A 20,223-nucleotide genomic window follows, 5' to 3' on the forward strand; every position below is an offset into this window, starting at 1 on the left:
CACTCCCAGGTAGAAGCTGAAGGGCAGAGGAAGTGTGGAGTGAATGAGTCAGCCTACTCACCCCAAGGATTAGGGGATGTAGTAATCTATCTGACAGAAACTGTCCTGCCATTCTCCACTTCCAGACTCTGCTTCCATAGTATACCTATCCACAGAAGTGATCTGTGAGTCTGGATGATCCCCCACTGTATCTCAGAGCCAGAGGCATGGGCAGTATGCTTCATACCAACCATCAGAAGTGGGCAGAGCTGGTTCCTTGCTTCTTGTAAGCATAGGATGTGGTAAGACAGACCAGCACCAGGTACAAATCATTGAGAACCTACTATGATGCAATACTTAATATGGAATGTGCTGAGATCAAGTGGTTAACAAAATTATGTCTGCTTCCCTAGAGCTTACTTTCCACTGGAGGACCCGTAGAGAGACAGTGACCCAGAAACAAATGATCTTGCGCCAGCTCCTATTCTTCGTATCACTCCTCTCTGCAGATGGAGTCGCCATACCATGCTCTTCTCTGACTCAGTTGGGGCAGGGTGGAGTTTTCACCTGACCCTCACGTGCCTAAACACTGATGGACCATTGCCTTGAGTAAACTGCCCAGAACCAGAAAGCCACTATCCACCTGATTTTCAGCCTCTCTTTTACTGTGTCTCCCTGCTGAATTTAATCTCCAGAGTGCCAACAGTAGACCAGCTTCCCTCCCAGTTTTCCAAGCCCTTTGGCCTACCTGGTTGCCACGGGGACTAATCCAGTGTGTCCACCTCCACACCTCCATCCCCTCATTACTGTTTCTCCCTGGTTGGGATGAAGTTCAGGCCTCAGCATGCTTCCTGCCTGAGCCTACATTAAAATAGTTCTGTCTCTTCAATATGGTTGATTCACACTAGGCCATATATTTCTTTTCCCTTTCCCCTGGTTGTCAAAAAAAAAAAAAAATTAATTTGACTAGGATTTTCTTTCTCAACAATATTTTCTCTCTAAATAAAATCTAACCATCATCTCCCAGGCAGTGGATTTCAAATTTAACTACACATTAGAATCACCTGAGAAATATTATAAAAACACTGAGGCTTCTACCCTACCTCAGACTTGTTAATTTAGAATCAGCCTTACTGAAAGCTCCGCAGGAAATCTAATGTGCAGCAAAGCTTGAGAACCACTTCCCAAGGAGACTGTGTCACAGTTGAGATAAGTGAGGGTGAGGACCGGCAGGATACTGGACCAGGGACAATCCCTGGATTACCAATGTAGATAAGGACAGTCAACGGGCCAAAAATTAGTAGCGAAATCAACCAGAGCCTGATTGTCTGACAGAAAACATGCACAGCTTTGCTCTGCTACTCATTTCTTTTGGTAAAGATTTGCAGAAATCCAAGTCTGAGAAATAACTGAGTTCATACTTGCAAGTCCTAGCAGAAAACAGAGCTGGGCCAGTGTCCACATGGACCAAGAAGCTCTAGAAGGTACATACAGATACAAGGAAGAGGGAAGGAAAATCTCTCCATCCCTCTCCATTTCCCCAAACTCCACCAGCCTGGAGAGCAGTGGGGTTCCCAGCTGTTACAGTGGTTTCACTTTAAATCTGAACTTTAGAGGTGTATGACCTCAGAGGTCATGTGGCTCAATCATTCTCACAACTGGCTGCACATTAAATAATTTTAAAAACCAAAAGAGAAAAATTTCCAATTTCCACCCCCAGATCAACTGAAATAAAAACTCGAGTGAAGCCCAAGCAACTGTGCTTTTAAAAGGTGCTCAGGTGACTCTAATGTGAGAAGCCCTTCTCATCCAACCCTCTCAACTAGATGAGAAAAACCACAGCCCAGTGGATTAGACAATGAAAGGCATTCAACCAGTTATATCAGCCATTCTGGAAGAAATCAAATCAGATCCAAATCATGCACAATACACCAAAATGAATTCCAGAAACTTAAATGTAAAAAAAAAAAAACTCACTCCTTACAAAATATAGAGAAAAAATACGTGAATATTTATCTGTTAAAATGTTATAAAGAAATGCTCAATTACTTTAATTAGAAAAAGAAATGTGTTTTCAAGCCACATTGAGATGTTTCTTTCCATATAATATATAAATAGGATTTTTAAATGATGACCGTTAAATGGTGTGGGTAAGACAATCTCACACTATATTTCTCTTCTTTTGTGAATTGTCAGTTCATGTTCTTTCATACATTGTTGGGGGGGGGGGGGAATATTCATTGTTAAGCCCTTTCAGAGAAATTTGAAAATGGCTATCAAAAACTTTGAAAATATTTTAACAAGAGAACGTTCTATTAGGTTTCTCCACAGAAATGCAATTGATAAAATGTGTATCTATATCTATCTATATCTATATCTGTATCTATCTAGTAAATATTTATTTTAATGAATTGGTTCATGCAATTATGAAGACTGGTAAATCTAAAATCTATACAGCAGTCCTGCAGTCTGGAGACCTAGTGATGCTGGTAGTTCGTATATGCCAAAGAGAAATCGTAAAATGCTTCCTTTAAGTGAAAAGGTGAGTACAATACAATAAGGTATTCTGAGAGAAACCGTGTAGTTGTGGCCAAGTGGTTAAGGCAATGGACTAGATATTTTGAGAGAGACAGAGAGACCACATTCACATAACTTTTATCACAGGATATGTAATAAATATTCTATTTTCTTATTTGTTATTGTTGTTAATCTCTTACTGTGCATAATTTATAAATGAAACTTTATCATAGATGAGAATATAAAGGAAAAACAGTATATACAGAGCTCGGTATTATCTGTGATTTTGGGCATCCACTGGGGGTCTTGGAATATATCCCCTGTGGGTGAGCAGAGACAACTGTAATTCCTCTTAAGGGAAGAATTATCTGAACTTAGAAAAGTGATTTTAAGTCCTAGAATAATAACAACTAGCATGTATTGAATACTGACTATATGCTAAATATTATTCAAAGTGTTCTACAGTTACTAACTTATTTGGCTCTCACAGCAAATCTTATAGGAAGCATATGTACTACTGATTTCATTGCCATTTTTTTAAGTAAGGAAACAGGTATAGGGATGGTGAGTAACTCGCTGAAGCTCCTGGCTGGGAAATGGCAGAGCAGAGCTTGTGAATCCATTCACTTTGGCTCCAGAACTTGGGATCTGAACCACCAAGTTCTGAATAAATGATAAGCAAAGGGCTGAGATCTGAGCTAGAGCTACAGTTCAGAGTTTAGGGATGAGGGCAGAAATGCTCAGCACCAGACAAGGAAAGAAATTTACTGTTGGAGCAGGAGAAGGTGGGTGGGGAGAGAGAATGGAGGGGAGGAGAGAAGAGTCAAAGAATGATGTGGGAAAGACCAAGAGAAGAGCTCCCCCGTGGTGGGGGGCCTAAAATAGGACTTTGGAGAGCAGAAACATCTACACTGGGTTTTCAACAATAGCTTTATTGAGGTATAATTGACAAACTGAACATATTTAAAATATACTATCTGATAAGTTGAAACCTTCATCCCAGTCAAGACAGTGAATAAAGTCATTACCCACAAAGTGTCCTTATACCACTTTATAATTCCTGGGTTCCCACCCAGGAAACCACCAATCTTAGTCACTACAAATTAGTTTGCATTTTCTAGAATTTCATGTAAATGAAATATGTACTGTTTTTCTGTCTGGTGTCCTTCACTCTGTATTTTAAGGTTCATTCCTGTTTTAGTGTGTGTCAATAGTTTACTCCTTTTCATTTCTGAGAAGCATTCCATTGTATCAATATATCAAATGTGTTTATCCATTCACCTGTCGATGGACATTTAGGGTGCTTCCAGTTTGTGGCTATCACAAATAAAGCTGCTCTGAACAGTTCTGTTGTCTCTGTATGGAAAAAGCGCTCTCATTCCACTAGGAGTGGCTGGGTTATATTTTAGGTTTATGTTTAACTTTTTAAGAAGTTATTTTCCAAAATGTTTGTAGCAGAAATGTATGAGATTTCTCATTCCTCCACATCCTTGCTAACACTTGTATCAACCGTTTTAATTTTTAACATTCTAAAGAAATGTAGAAATGTTTCATTGTGCTTTTAATTAGTATTTCTCTAATAATAAATTATATTCAACATTTTTTCATGGACTTATTTATCATACATGTATCTTCCTTGGTGAAGTGCCCATTAAAATATTTCCCTGCTTTTCTTATTGGATTTAATTATTCAATTTTGAGTTATTTGTGTATTTGGTCATAAGTCCTTTATCGGATATGTCATATGCAGATATTTACTTCCAGTCTGTGGCTTGACTATTCATTCTTTCAACAGTGTCTTTTGAAGCAAAATTTCTTAAGTTTGATGGAGTCCAATTTATTTTATTTTTTTCTATAATGGACCGTGCTTTTGGCATCAGAGCTAAAATTTTTTTTTTTAACTTAGTCACAAAGATATTACCTTTTCTTCTAGAAGTTTTATACTTCTAGGTGTTATATTTAGATCTATAATCAATTTTGAGTTCATTTTTGCACACGGGGCAAGTATGGATCAGTGATCATATTTTGCATATGGATACCTAACATTTCAGCACCGTTTGCTGAATAACCATCTTTCTTCTGCTGAATTGCCACTGTACTTTTGTCAAAATCATTTGACCATCATGTATATGTGAATCTATCTCTAAACTCTCTATTCTGTTTCATTGACCCATATAACTATCTTTATAGCAATATCAGAATGTCTTGACTACTGTATTTTATAAAACATCTTGAAGTATAAGTCTTCAAACTTTGTTCTTATTCTTGAAAATGTTTTGGCTACTCTAGGTCCTTTGCATTTCCATATGCATGTTAGAATCGCCTTGTCAATTTCTACTGAACAAAAAAACCTCTTGAAATTTTAATGGATAGTGTGTTGAATTCACAGATCAGTTCGGGGAAACTTGGCATTTTAAAAATATTGAATCTTCCAATCCACAAAATTGGTCTCTCTCTCCAAAAAAGTGAATTTTTTAAATGTTATTTGGTGTGTGCTAACTTCAGTATCCAGTTCTTTAGTAAAGTCATAGAGTTACAAATATATGCTTATAAACTTCTTTGTGGGGTTTATATGTCTATGTGTGTGTTTGGAAACTGTTGAAAGGGCCGAGTTTCAAGTTTTAATCAACATAGTAAGGGCCAAAGTAACATGTGCGAAACCAAGAACATAGGGCTATGGAAGGGCGAGTCCCTAAGAATTGGTAGAAATTTGACCGTGGACCTCCACAGGCAGTAAAACTGATATTATGTTATGTTAATGTTATGGAAAGATATTCCTGAAATTTCGGGTCCAAAAGTGCTTCTGGTAACATCTAGGTCACAGGCTGAAAACCCCTTCCAGGAAAAATAAAGGCCCCTCACCCTCCCACCTTAGATATGGCCCACTCCCACCAGAGGAATAAAAGAAAAAGGTCGGCCTTAGCACTTTGAAAAAATCTGTTCACCAACACCCCCCCATGACATGAGGCTCTATAGCATTGGATTGCAACTCATTTTCCTAGCAACTAATAACACGTGTGCACTCAGCCACCCTATAATCATTTGAAAGGTCACTGAGTTAGATAAGCGTTTTTCGTCCTCTGTATTTCTTCCATTCCTCATTTTTTTCCTTTTTAAATTTCAGTCTCCTTTTGATAAATTGATAAATGTAAAAGTCTTTCTTACATCTCCCTAACCACCCTCCCTCCAAGATTCTGCTATGCCCTCTAGAATGGGCTCCTCTCACTTAACTTCTCACTTACCATCCACACAAAGTTGAGGCATTTGGTTGAAAGTTCACCCATCTCTACTTGCTTCTTAATCTTTAGAAAAGACTGTTGACTTCTGAGAGTTGCTATTATCTTTCCCTGTCTGTACTGTTTTATGTGGCCAGTCTCAACCCCACAATCTCTCAATTGGCCAGGGTAAAGTCTGAGATTGTCCTTAGGACAAGGATTCTATTTTATTTTCAGTAGTTCCTTTGCTAGCTGAGAACTTTCTGCAGCTACCACCTTTCTTGTGTTCATTAGGATTTGAGTAACGGAATGACAAGATGCATCCTCCAGCTGGGACTTGGAATCCAACCTCAACAGAGGAGTGAAGTGAGCATATACACCACAGCCTCCAAAAAGAGAACTATCTTAGCTTATTTTCATGATCCCTTCCTTTTAGGAATGATTTTGGTTACTTGCAAAGGGAAAGCATTCTTCTTGCCCTGAGCCTTGTACAGAATAGCATTCCTTTAGGACAAGGGCCCTGGTGTTCCCTCAAAGTCCTCTCAGGATCTTGTTCAGGAGGAACTGATAACCTACAGAATTAGGAAGTTGCAGCTTGACTATATTTCCTTTTTATACAAGGATTGCTCTTTGGAGCAGTGGTGAGCCAATCTATTTAGAGCTAACTGCTTAAGTAGCAAAGTGGGAAAAAGAAAAGAAACTCTAATCAACACATTATCTAAAGGAAGGAAAATACTCAGGACAGTTTTCTGCTCACCAGAGAATTCAGGTTATTTTAGAATCCTCTCGGACTTGAAATGTGAAGAACTTTTGACAAGTTAGCCAAAATGATAGCCTGGTGTGACAAGACCAAGTGATAATTTAGTCAAAATGGTTGTGCATTTTTTGTTTTGTTTTGTAGGGTTGTTGTTGTTTTTGTTTTTTGCTGTTCTGCTTAAAAGCTCATTGTTACTTTAAGGAAACCAGTTCTAAAGAGGTCTCAGTGGCCCTGAAACAGTCCCCACAAGAGCATCCTGGTTTTTTTCTAAGCAATTGTGGCAGTATGCTATGTTGGACAGTTCTAGGTCTGGAAACAGGTTTATACAGGGAGAGTCTGGCTTGGCTGTGGCCCGGAGCAGTCACCCCAGGCATCCTTATCCAATTTATTTGCACAAGGAAGAAAGAGGCAAAAGACATAATTTCCTATTATGCTGTCAGACAGATGGCCTTCTCAATTGGCGAACAGGGTGCTTAGCTTCATTCTTCCTCTCACTCTAGCTCTGCCTGCACCCTAAACAGTATGAGCTCAACAGTGGGCTGGGCAAGGTGGTTCAGAAGTTGAAAAATAAGACTGGTGGTAACAGGCAAGGTGTTCAACTGTGTTCCCTGTCCAGAACCAAGATTGTTACTTGGAGAAATTCCAGATGTGGAGAAACTACCAAAATGTTATAAAATACATTGACAGATGAAGTGATAATCTGACTATGGGTTTTGCTTGAAAATAACCAGGTATGTGGGTGGGAAAGGGGAACAAGGGTGGGGGAGGGGTGAGGTCATAGATGAAACAGTGATCACTAGTCGTTGATACTTGATAAAACTGGGTGATGGGTATATGAGGGTAATATTCTTATAGGATGAGTGTGTGGCTCATGCAAGCTAATGGATGTAAAGTACTGAGCATATAGTAAGTACTCAATAAATAGTTGCTATTTTCCCCACTTTACACTTGAAGGTCAGAAGTTAAGTAACTTGCCTGAGGTCACAATTCTAGAAAGCTGTAGAGCTAGGCCTCTACACACCTCTGTCAAAAGCTCATACTCTCAGATACTCTCCTATTTAATATATACTGTACCAAGGGCCTAGCAGAGCACTGTTGACACGAACTTCAATTAACCACTAGGTGACACCCACTGTATTAAGTACTTTGTATCAATTACTATAATTATTACAACAGCCCTATGATATAAATACTACTAGTATAACCATTTTATAAATAAGGGGACTGAAGGCATAGATGATATGCACATTCTGCTCAAGAAAGAGGTATGTAGGAGTGCAACCAGGAGTGGGACCCTGGCACTCTGACTATAGACTCTGCCCTCCTAACCATGGTGCCCTCCTCGCCGAGTCAGTGCTAGCTCTGGGTTACGCTGTGTGCAGAGCCTTTTAAGGGGAGGGTATATTATGTATGGAGATGGCTCTGGTGAACCTTGGGCTTCCTTCGAAAACTACCAACAAAAACTGAGTCAACAATCAGCACTTATTCTCTTCTCAAAACTTTTCTTACCCCATCACTTAGGCAACTTTCCCTAACATTCTCCTCCTTATATGTCTCTCCTTCCTCTACCTTTTTTCAGTTTTCGTGCTTTTCTCGCAGTTGACTCTCCTTGCAAAGTTGCATTTGCTTAATTCTCCCTCCACTAAGAGCCCTGAATGGGCCCGAGCCTAGTTACAAAGTCAAATTTCTTAACGATTCATTCAGCGAACATTTGAGTCACTGACACAGGACAAGGTGTGAGGGGTTACAGAGATGAAGGACCTGGCTCTCAAGGAGCTCACAGTCTAGTGTCTGCAGAGTTATTAAGTGCCTGCCACGTGCCAGGTCCTCTTACAGGACTTTGGGATGGAGCATACATGAATGTAAAACAGGCAAGTTCCCTTGCATTCAAATTGACAAGTATAAGGTAGAGCTGAAATAAAGAAAGCGGGACATGGGATAGTGACAGGTAAACCAGTAACTTAAATAAACTGATAGGTGCTGTTCCTGTGTTTGGAGCAAGAGCAGAGCACTCAGAAATACAAGGAAGGGATACCTGAATTGAATCTTAAAGCACAGGAAACCTTGTAAGGAAGGTGCAGAGCCACAAGCAAAGGCCTGGAGTCATGCAACAAGGTGGTACATATGGGTGTGATATTTGAAACCAAAAGTCTGAGCAAACAAAGATGAAACTTCAGCGAAGTCATAGAAAGCCTTGTGTGTAGTTAATTCTAAGGGGCCTGGTCTCTATCCTGTTGGCCTGTATTTCCTAAATTTGCCTGATAAGGATCACCCAAGGTGCTCGTTAAAAACTGTTTTCCAAGTTCTAACCCATGCCTGCTGCATCACTCTTCAGAAGAAAGGGTTTGAATAAGCCCTTTTAACAAGCCCTTAGGTGTTTTTAATGAACAGACAAGTTTGGGAACAGCCTAGAGGTGATGTAGAGCAATTGGAACTACTTCTAGACCAGGTCTTACCTGAATTTGAGTATCCCCATCCCTCTCCTTGGAGAACTCACTGAACCTCCACGAAGTGTCTTTCAGTGGCGGTTGGTATGCTGACCTGGCCTTCGGACTTCCAGACTCATGAACTAATAAGGCTGTGCGTGACCTTTGCTACCAGAAGCATTGCTACAGATTAGTATATTTCTACAGGCAGAAATCAAACAATGGACATGGAAGAAAAGGCATATATTTTGTTTCTCTTTTTCACTCTTTTTTCTTCTCTATTAGATTATAAGAACTTGTGTTTGCAGCATGCACTAGATGTGGGCATACTGAACACTGCAATGATAAAAGAGGTAGAAAGAAGAGAGGCTGAATCCTAGACTATAGGTTACAGTGGTGAATAGAAATTTTTATGGGTCAGAAAATGTAGCCATTTTGGCACCTGTATTAGAACATGTTTTGATGAAGAGACAAACAATATCTCCTCCTCCTAGCATTCTCAGGAGTGCTGGCAAAAGCTTCCTCAGAGAGAGTAAGTGGTGAGTGATTTGACAATACAGATTCTATACATGCTTCATGTAAGTGGTCTAGGGATTAGGTTTCATAATACCAAGTTAGGGTTGCTAAAGCTTCCCATGATGGAAAAATGCTCTCAATATTCAGTATCTTGGCTTCGAACTGTTCAGAAAGGATTAGTGAGAAATTCTATTGCAATTCATGGTTGATACAAAGAAAAGATGGGGGGAGGAGGGAGGAAAGAAAAGAGAGAGACAATGCCAAAAAATGAAAACTCATTTTAGCTCTTCTATTAAAGCCAGATGTATTTTAAGCCCTGTTTCTAGGCAACTGCATAATGGTAATATTCTCAAATCCTTTCTTTTTAAAGACCCACAACTGTCAGAGTAAGTAAAGGTCAGAATAAAATAATAAGGATGACATATGAGAGGCAGGATCACTCCAGCATCACTTGGGAAGCAGTGACATTTTGCATTCATTTTCAGAAACTCTTAAGATCTTCCTTGGGGCACTGAGCTATGGCCCTTTGACAAGACTGACACAATCAAACTTGATCGTGACATTGACATTTAATCTAACCATTCTATCATCACACCTCTCAAATCATCCACTGGGGATTGATGATGCTCCAGTGTGCATAACCCTCCACTGGTTGAGGTAGAATCAATAAAGAACTTTCTAACTGGAAATTGCCTTTAAAGACCAGTCCAACAGGCTCAATATACAGATAAGTAAACTGAAGCCAGAGGCAGGAGGGGAAAATAAGGAGAGAAGGAAACTAAAATCTATGAGCATGTGGATATGCTTACTTTAGGTTCTCTAAAGGTGGAGAGGTCTTCTACCTAGTGTTGACTTTGTTATTGTGTGCATGACCCTGGGACAAAGAAAATTAACATTTACTGAGCTGCTTAAGTACTTTGCTAGGCCCTTTTTTACCATTCCATTTTCACAATTATTGTATAGGGCTTATAGGTATCATTTCTGTAAGGAAGAAGTCAGGGCTTACAATGGTTGTCTTCCTGGCTCCCCAACTTAATGTATATTTGACCTCAAAGGTTTAGTCCTCACCTGCAAAATAATGATAATTTTCTGACCACACACCTTGCAAGGTACTTTATAAGATTAAATGAGGTAGTTTATGTGAACACCTAGTACAGAAAGCCACACATGTATACGTCAGAGCATCACACCGCTTTCATTAAAACCTTCTAGCAGCTTCCATCCCACAGGAATAAAGCCATGTCCTTGCTGTGGCCTAAGGGGCCTGCCTGCACCATCTAGAGATTCCTCTTTTCCACTCATTGACCTTTCTGACCACCCTCCTAGTCCACCCTGGCCCATCTGCTCCATAGGCCCTGTCTACCCTGAGACGATTTCCACCACAGAGGGCACTGTTTAAAATTGTAGCTCCTTACTTTCCCCAGCTCAACACCAATATCCCTCCTTTCTGCTTTATTACTCTCCAAAGCACTTATCACTGTTTAAAATACACTGTATTTTCATGTGTTTTCTATTTTCCCCAACTGGAAAGGAAGCTGTGAGGACAGGGATTTAATTGTTTTCTTTAGTGCTTGCTGAATCCCCAGCACTGAGGTGTTCAATGAATATTCATTAAATGAATAAATGGATATTATCTTCCTTCCTTCCTTCTTCATCCAAGTTCACACATCTTATTAGATCAGAAGTCTCTGCCCTTCCAAAACATAAAAAAAGACAAGAAAAAAAATTTAGCTGAAAGTAACTATGAAACATATTATAGGGCTCTAAGGCAACTCTTTGTCACACTATAACTCCTGAGTTTGGGATATATAGGACTTTATATGTTTACTTCCCGCCCCCACCCACCCCTAATGTTCACATGGTTTGTCCCCCTAGCATGAAGGCACCCATGTCCTGCTTTCCAATATTTTAGTACAAGCATCTATTGACTAGTGTGTATCAGGCACCACGCTCTGGGCAATATAATACAAAAGGTGTGCTTATGGCTTAGTAGCAGCAACACCAACAGCCAATCTCAATACACTATAATACAGTAAATGCTAAAATGAAACTATATCCTGGGAAGGCCTAGAAAGGTGACATTTAGTGCCAGCTAGTTCATAAAAGACTTCCCAGAGACATCTAAAAGAGCATCAAGAGTTAGCCTCGCTCAGAAGGAGCAAGAGGTGCTCCCGGAATCAGTCTGAGCAAATGCAGTGTTATGAAACTATACAATATTTGCAGGGAACTGCAGGGGTTCTGTGTGACAACAGCATAACATGAGAGGTTCAGGGTCTCTTATGTAGTGTATGAAGGGGCTTGGACTTCAATTGCAGAATGTGAAATGATCCACTTACTAGATTGATCATTCTAATAGAAGGTAGTTTTAATCCAGGTTTATCAAAGGTTTCTTAAGTCTATTAAAGTAAGACCTGGTAAGATCTTGGATGATGCACCTGGCCCTATTCACATGGTGACCAGAGAGAATACATACCCATCAGAAACCTACTGAGCCTACAGGTCACCTTAGAACCAAGCAGACAGCCTTGACGGGCCAGGTGATCTACTGCAATCTATAGTCAACCTACAGGCTTACCCCAGGTCTGCCCTGCCTCCTAAGACCAGAGAATCTCTTAGCAGATGAATCAATTCTGAGGTTTCCTAAAAATCAAATTCACTGAAAGAGACCCATGTTGACATTTCAGAGGTTTCTGAGTATAATGAAAGTCTTAATTAGGGCTCAATTGACCCACTTCACAGGGATTCTTTAAACCAGATATTGCAAGGTGGCAGCCTGCTATATCCGTTATGGCTGTTTGATTCAACCCATGTATTAAAAACAAAGTAAAACAACTTAAAAATCCTTGCACAAACATAACAATTATATTTCACAGGCAAATTTGGGTCCTACTTTCTCTTGAAAAAATAATCTGAAAATATTGGCCTGCGATCCCATTTGGCAACAGTTGGATGGAATGACATAGCAGCAGCTGCCACCCTCCTGTCCTCCTCTGCCCCGAGGGGACATGATCTCATTTGTCAGACCCTACATGGGACCTTGCAGATGACCCCCAAGTCTTCAGAAACTGACCCTAAACATTCCTAGATGTCTCCTCCTTCCTTAAGATCTCCAGTTTGGGTTTATCAGGTCATCAAATTGAAAAGATCTCTAAAATCCTAATGAGTCCTACTAATAAACTCTCTTCTGCAAGTTTCTTGGTGCTAGTATTTGGTTGAATGGGAAGACAACTTGGAAAAGGAGGATGTAATAGGCACTACACTACACAAATGGAGGACAGAGACAAGGGTAGGGTCAGGTGAGAAGGGACAGGCAAGCTGCCCCAGAGAATCAGAGGACCTGAAGGAGCTGGGTCAACATAAAAAGGAAAGACATAAAAAAGGGCTCAACGGGACAGAGGAGGAGCTAGAACAGAATTAGTCTTTGCAGGACCTGTGAGTGCCAAAGGATAGGAAGGGATTCTTCTTTTCAAGCCTCATGCACAAATGTTTAAAAGAAAAACATTAATAGCCATGCTCTTTTAAGTTTTATTACTAATTAGAAGTTAACATGCTTGGGAGTTTTGAATGAGGTGTTAAGTGAAAAGTATGTTAACTTGGGCAAGGATGAGCTTTTTCCAGTTCAAAATTAATGCTCCTACAAAAAAAATAAGACTAATGGAATGTTTCACCCAGATGGTTTGGCTCTTTGATATCTACAAACATTTTGAAAACACTTATAATATTTTCAACTTTTCTGTGCAGTTGCATTAGGTGATGACTGTTGGCTTACTTATTTCCTGTTTAGTTTTTCCTTTGCTCTCTCTCCAAACAACTTTTGGTTTGGAAGGCTATAGTCCACCCACAAAATTAGACTTGTGGCAGTAAAAAAAGTTGTGTAATAGTGGAGACACAAGTGCCAACAGGTGGTTTCATAATCTAATGCCTGGTGATAAGTTCTGTCATCCTGATACTCAGCATGAATTCTGAGCTTGATGACAGCTATTTTGAGGTATGCGTTTTAAGCACATCGAGATGAGGCTCTGACCTCCAAAAGACGGGGTTTCACTGGGCCTATGGTAGAACTCCAAGACTGCATGATTACTGCACAAATGTGACCAGCCATAGGCTGAGAACTGGTGCAACGCTTGGAAAATGTTTTTGTCCCAGGTGGAGGAAGAAAAAAGCAGGAAAGTCAGCTTCCTGGGACCACCCTCCTTTTGTCCTCTACAATAAAAGATACCTCCCTCCATACCGTAAGGTGTGATCACTCATCAGTGCACTCCAGGACACACAAGTATAAAGAAGCTGGTAGAAGTGGATGCCAAGTCAAAGTATGTCCACTTCACTGCCCTATATATAAATGCTTTGTTTAGTAAATTCTGGCAGCCTTCTTAAAAGAAATATTTTGTCCCTCTGAAGAGTTTGACTGTCTGCCAAAAGTAATAGATTAAAAAACACTTGAAAGTTTGCCTCCTTATCGCCATGACAAGAATTATAACCAAGACTTTAACCTCAGAAGCTCCTTTCTGCTTTTGGTTGGTTTAGCAGACTCATTTAATATAATTATACTTGTTTAATCCAAAACTCTAACTTGAGATTTTCTCCTCTGAGCTCCAGCTATTTTATCCTAGAAACCTTTCAGGGCACCGTGGTGGAAAAAGGAGATTTTTTTCATAGGCGCTTCATTCAACAAATTCAACTAATACTGATTAAACACCTCGTATGTGCCAGATCTCCTCAAGGGCTTTGGAATATAACAATGTATGAGACTGAAAAAGAAAAAAAAAAAGATATGGAGTTGTTACTTTTGATTCCATAATTCAAATCTGATCTTAGATAGACCACATCCCTTGAAATCACTATATACATGAGAATCTTATTGGCAATTTCATTTGGTGATATAGGACACAGCTCAAAACTGAGCAAGCAGCTAGAGCATGTACCTCCTCATTACAGAATTATGTTAAATGGAACCCTTCTGGGATTATTACATTTTCCCCAAAGTGTTTGAGCTTCTGTGTCAAATAATGGTTTATCTATTGTACAAGGTCTATCCAATGATCAAAAAATTAGATTGTACTGTCAAGAAATGTGTAAAAAAATATTTTTTTAGCATGATTGAAAAAGTATATTTAAAACTCTTATGTACGCCTCAATTTAGTGAGTACAGTGCAAGCTGATCATGGTAGAGTACTTTTATCCCTTTCAAAACAGGTTTCTATACAGCAATTTGTTTTGGAGTATTACAAGGAACTGTGTGGCTTTAAATAATTGATGTTGCTCTAAAAAGTAAACAATTCATATTTCTGTTCCAGCAATAGGTAACTTCCCTTCTTTTAGTTCACTGACAGTATCACTTTTTTTTTCTTTCACTAAAAAGGCAACAGGTTATTTCTGGCCCCCACACACAGCTGTACTCTGGCACTTGCTTCCTTTTGTAGTTATCATAGCCTAGAAATTTTCAACTCATAACCACTCCTTGAGGATTTAACATGTGATTATCAACGGAATATTCTTCTAACATAAAATATAATAAAGTACTTCCATTCTTAGTGCATTCATCAGATGGGCAGTTAAGCTTTAAATTAATCCTTTTATATACCTGCTTTTTAAAAATAATATTCTAAATGTAAAAGTCAAAGAATCAAGTTGCAGTTTCAATTCATACATCACAGGAATTCTACCTATGCTTTAATACCTAAGGTCTAGACCAACAGTCGCATAATGCTTTGAAGTTAAAAGTGTTCACACACACCTTTTAAATAATTATAAAACTGTCCAGTGGATATTATTGTATGGGTGAGAAAACAGTTTGGTTGAGGTGTGGTATAATTATCTCCACCTAACAGGTAATTAACCAGAGGCTGACCAGGGTTGTGATACCGCAAGATAAAACATACATGAAGAGGCATCACAACCAGGCCTCAAGCAGTTATCGTATAATTTTTTATAAATTATAAAGAACTCTCAAATATGTAGTGAGCATGCGTCAAAGATGTATTTAACTCATTAACAAGGGGACAAAAGGAAAGACAAAGTTGGTTCAAAGTACATGAGAAACACGCACAGTGAGAAAAAAGAATGCTATAGTTAAGACTATATAGATACAAAACTAGATAATGCCCCACAAGGCAAGAAAACCATAACTCCTGCAATTGCCATTTCTACCAAACAGAAATCCTTTGCAACTTATCAATCATCTTCTAAGTTTACACCTAACTTTAGAAGGACTGGGTCCTACTCAATAAGTAACAAGTCAAAGTTACCGTCCTTGGAGCGGCAAGCTTTTACTGTATAAGGGCCAAATAGCAAATATTTCAGGCATTACAGGCCATTTGGTCTCTCACATGACCACTCAACTCTGCTGCTATAGCTTGAAAGCAGCCATAGGCAGTAAGTAACGAATGAACATGACTGTGTTCCCGTAAAACTTTATTTACATAAAGCAGGTGGTGGGCAAGATTTGACCCACAGGACATAACTTGCCAACTCCTCAGACCTAGAACATCAGATGATCCCTTAGGTGAGATAATCCTCAAGTACAACTTTGAAGAGACCCACAATAACCTTTTTATTTCCAAGTTTCAGATAATTTTTTAAACAGTCCCCAGGCCTTCAAACAATAAATCCCATGCTTCTCGCCAACCTCACCACCACCGCCCCTCCTAAGAGTTTACTCTGCTATCTGAGGTGCATTCAGCCTTTGGACTTCAATTAAAAACAAATTAAGAATCCATGAAAGAGAACATTAAAACGAAACTACTAATAAGAGGGTTTCTCAATATTTCTGTCTTTGGCTTATAGGTTTGAGAAAATATTCTGTGAACTACCTATCCCTTTTCCACTGCCTTGAGGAATCTTCATCAGGACCAATGGGAAGCCCTACGCCGAGGAGAAATCACAGAGGGCTATCAGAAATACATAATGCCAGATCCTTTCAAGATGAAGAAGCACACTTTCGGAGGCACGGTCAAGGGAATGGAGTCCATGTACCACCCATAGGATGTCAGCACTCAGATATCAAGTTCCAACAACCTGCAAGATCTAAGATCAGAAGAAGGACCTGCATTCAGCTCACTGAAAAACTGTTTCATCTATCTTTTTTAAAAATGACAAACTGAATAGTTTTTTAAAATATAGTAGAAATTACTTGATCTCTCAGGAAAATATTCCTATGTATCCTGGCTCCTGTTAGGTTGGAGTTAAGAGGCAGGCTCAGAACACAGGCCTATACTGAGCCTATCTCATGTCGTCTTATCCATAACAGGTGACAGCCACAGAGCAAAATGCTAGAAACATATTCCTTACAAGACCAGGTTCTAATTAATTCAAATATGAACTGTAGGCTAAACACCATGATATACACTGTAGTTACAAAGTTGAACACAACTTAGTCCTCACTCTTAATAAGCTTAATCTATCAAGGAAAAAAATGTAGTGAATGCCAACTGTGCTTTATATAATGTTAAATAACTATAACACACATGTAGCAAATGCTATAAAGGGCAATCTGAAGCAAAGTACTGGGAAATATGAATGAGTGATAAAGACTATTGGGGTAAATCAAGCTGAATGTTAATGATTTCAGAAACAGCTAGTAGACAAAGGGAGCCAGAAAGGCACAATGGCTCTGCTTAATTTTATATTATTATCAAGTCTAAAAATTAAATGACAAATAATACATCCAGATAAGATAAACAAATGAGAGTCAAAAAGAAAAAGAACTAAGATGTTGATTAGACAATTTATTACTAACACCTTTTGCAGCAGTACTGCCTCTCTGTAAAGGTCTTTCCCATCAACTTCTCTCCTGAGTTGCTTCTGGTAGATTTAAACTATCTCTTAACTCCCAGTTTCTGTTCTGTTACAGCCACATTTATTTGTGTCTGCAAGTGATCATGCTTTCCTCCTTCCAGCTGGTTTTCTAATGTTTCAGTTTCTAGAAACATATAAACAGAAAAAAAAAATCTGATAAAAATGTTATGTGATGTGTTGACACATTAGAAGAACCCTGTTGTTGCTTAACTAAGATCTTATTTCTATTTTTAAATATTTCTCTAATAGGAAACAAAGTTTATATGTAATGTTTGAATGTCTTTGAATGGTTTACACTTAAAATAAAGTTTCATATACTGTTTTTAGAAATGTACATACAACACATAATTTCTATTTTTTAATTTATAAAGTGGTTAAGTTATCCTATAAATAAGAGAGCCATCTAACAAATTCTGATCCAAATCGTGGTTTACCACAAAATTTCAGGTAGTTTCAGGGAAGGAAACACCATTAAGAGTTGTAAAAAGGAAGAAAAAGAAAACGTGGGAAAACATAATAAATCTAAGTTTTCCTTAGAAAACAATCTTTCAAGTGACATGTAATTGTTCTAAGAAATGCTGAATAACCACTATAGAAACAACATGGATTACCATCTGATACTTAATAGTCATAAAGAAAACAAGAAAACTATCCTTTAAGATGAAAATTAGATAATATTTTCACAGTGAAAGTTAGGCAAAAGATTTTGGAAAATCTTAGATTGGTTCACCTAAAAAACTAATCCAGAAGTTATGAATTATTTATGTAATTATAGGTTGATTTTATCTGTGAAAACCACATACAGTATTTAGTAATAGCACATAACCAAAAATTATATACTTTATCAAAAGAAGATGCTTTTCTTGAAGGCAAAATGACAGAGAAATGTAAATTAAAATTACATAACATTGAAGGGGAGCCCATCATTATTGCTTAATTTAAATCAAGTGACAAGAAGAAAACTGTTGGAAGTTACAGAATAAAACGAATGAACCATCATCATAATAAAAAAGACATGAAAATCTTTCAAACACAAGAGTAAATATATCCCTTCTTAAAAAGTTCAGAAAACTGTTAATAGGCCAATTTTCAAAGGTAATAATGTGGCAGTAAGCTAACCTGAAAATTATGGTTACCGTGGTGGTTTTAAAACATGCGTGCAAGTTCTGACACCCCTCGCGTCAAACGATGGGGCAGGCTTAGCTCCTCATTTCTAAGTGAAAAAGTCAGAAGTGATACTGTGTGACTTCCATGAGTAGGTCATCAAAAGGATATGGTTCCTGCCTGACATGCAAGCTTTCTCAGGGTGCTGGCTCTTAGAACCCAGCTACCACATTGTGAAGAAACCCAGGTCACATGGAGAGGCCGCGTGAGAGTGTTCCAGTCAAAAGCTTCTGGTAGACCTTCAGCTGACACCAGCATCAATGTGCCAGTACATGATAGAACCATCAGTTTTCAGATGATTGCTGCAACTGGCCTTTAAGTCTTGTAGCTCAGGTCCCAGACACCGTGGAGTGGTGATGAGCCATCCCTGCTCTGCACTCTGTGAACTCCTGACCCATAGAAACTGTCTGAGACAATAAAAGATTATTGTTGTTTCAAGCCACTAATTTTGGGGCAATTTGTTTTTCAGCAACAGATAACAAATACTGTTACCTAGAATGTACACCCTATTAAACGTCAAAGAATTTGTTTTTCAAACTTAAAAAAGAATCTTTATACAAACCGATTATAGGATATATCCTCCATTTAATAAGTTTAGTAGGTTTAAGTAATAACATTAAACTTCAATCAATGTGAACTTTTCTAACTTGAAATCTGAGACAATTAGACTCTAAATTTTAGAGTGTTTAGACTGAATGTCATCATAAAGTTGTGGAAAAGAAAGTGTAGGTAACCTACAAAAATATACAGGAGAATATTGATGCTAATTAAGAGAACGAATTGTTTTAAAGTACTTTAAAGTAAAGCGCCCTCCACATAAAAGGCACTTGAGAGTTATTAAATGTCAAATGAGTATCAGCCCTAAATTCTTCCCAATCACTTTTTACATATTAATTAGTTTAAAAGTATTCTATTTGGCAAATTCGTCAGTTTAGTTCAAGCAAATTATTTGTGCATTCATGTATTTTATCTTTTCCTTATAAAAGGTGAGCTCCCTAAGAGCAATCCTTATCTCGTTCATCTCTGTATTCCCCAATGAACATAACACAAAGTTGTAGGTCAAATACTATACTTAATAAATATTTGTGCGAATGATCATACTGCATAGATGTACCTGAAGCTAACTCAAGGGTCTTACAGTTCACTTTTTCTTTTTTCTAATTTGTTCTGCCCTTCCCCACGATTAGGCCAACCTAGCTGATGTTTTATTATACTTCCAAGAGCATACTGCATACCTTTTATTATCATTTACCAATTTATTCAGAGTAAAGAAAAAGACACAAATGTTTGCCGTGCGGAACTGGACATCTGTGATGCTCAAGCCATTCCCTCATCTCCGGGACTATGCCCGCTGCCAAGCTTGCTGCACATCGTGCAGCTCCGTTCTTGTGGGAGGGAAGGGGATGGCACCCTCGCCTGGCTGTGCAATGTGAAAGACTGTTCATTTCCTTCTGCAGCTCAGGACAGAGAACACCTAATCTGTAAGATTTCCATTCTGTTACAGGCAGAGATTTATATATTAGCATTATTTTTAAAAGTTATAAAGACAAATCATTCTGCCTAAGATAGAAAGTATTGAATTAAGACATCTAATTTTTTATTCTTCCAGTTTAGTCAGAACTGAGACCAAACTTCTTTGAGTATTATATTGCCTGTGCTCACACTTATACTTTTCACTAAATAAAAATCACGAAATAATTATTTGTAAGGTAGTAACTCTGAAATTAAGCAGTTAAAAAGAAATTATTTTTCCATAAGCATTCACATTTAATTACTACCCTAAATTAAGGTATTCATAATTTGTCCAGTTTCAACCTGAACATATAATTTATAGTAACAAAATGTGCTTCCAATA

General features: G+C 38.4%; 1 protein-coding gene across 4 annotated transcripts in view; it reads right to left on the bottom strand.

The window, feature by feature from the left end:
• Nucleotides 1-2,215: 2,215 nt before the first annotated feature.
• Nucleotides 2,216-20,223, bottom strand: part of FDX1 (ferredoxin 1) — a 39,263-nt gene continuing 21,255 nt past the window's right edge. The window contains exons 5-6 of one of the 4 annotated variants that reach the window (XR_004950818.1): nucleotides 17,148-17,328; nucleotides 2,216-11,103 (exon numbers count right to left, since the gene is read on the bottom strand). The gene's annotated coding sequence lies outside the window, so the exon portion shown is untranslated. Of the gene's footprint in view, nucleotides 11,104-15,804; nucleotides 17,329-17,549; nucleotides 18,776-20,223 lie in introns of those variants that run through there. The other 3 variants (XM_016121119.2, XM_036220574.1, XM_016121118.2) reach the window with 3 other exon arrangements.

This window comes from Rousettus aegyptiacus, unplaced genomic scaffold (assembly GCF_014176215.1).
Source record: "Rousettus aegyptiacus isolate mRouAeg1 unplaced genomic scaffold, mRouAeg1.p scaffold_m13_p_5, whole genome shotgun sequence".
NCBI classification, from domain to species: Eukaryota; Metazoa; Chordata; class Mammalia; order Chiroptera; family Pteropodidae; genus Rousettus; species Rousettus aegyptiacus.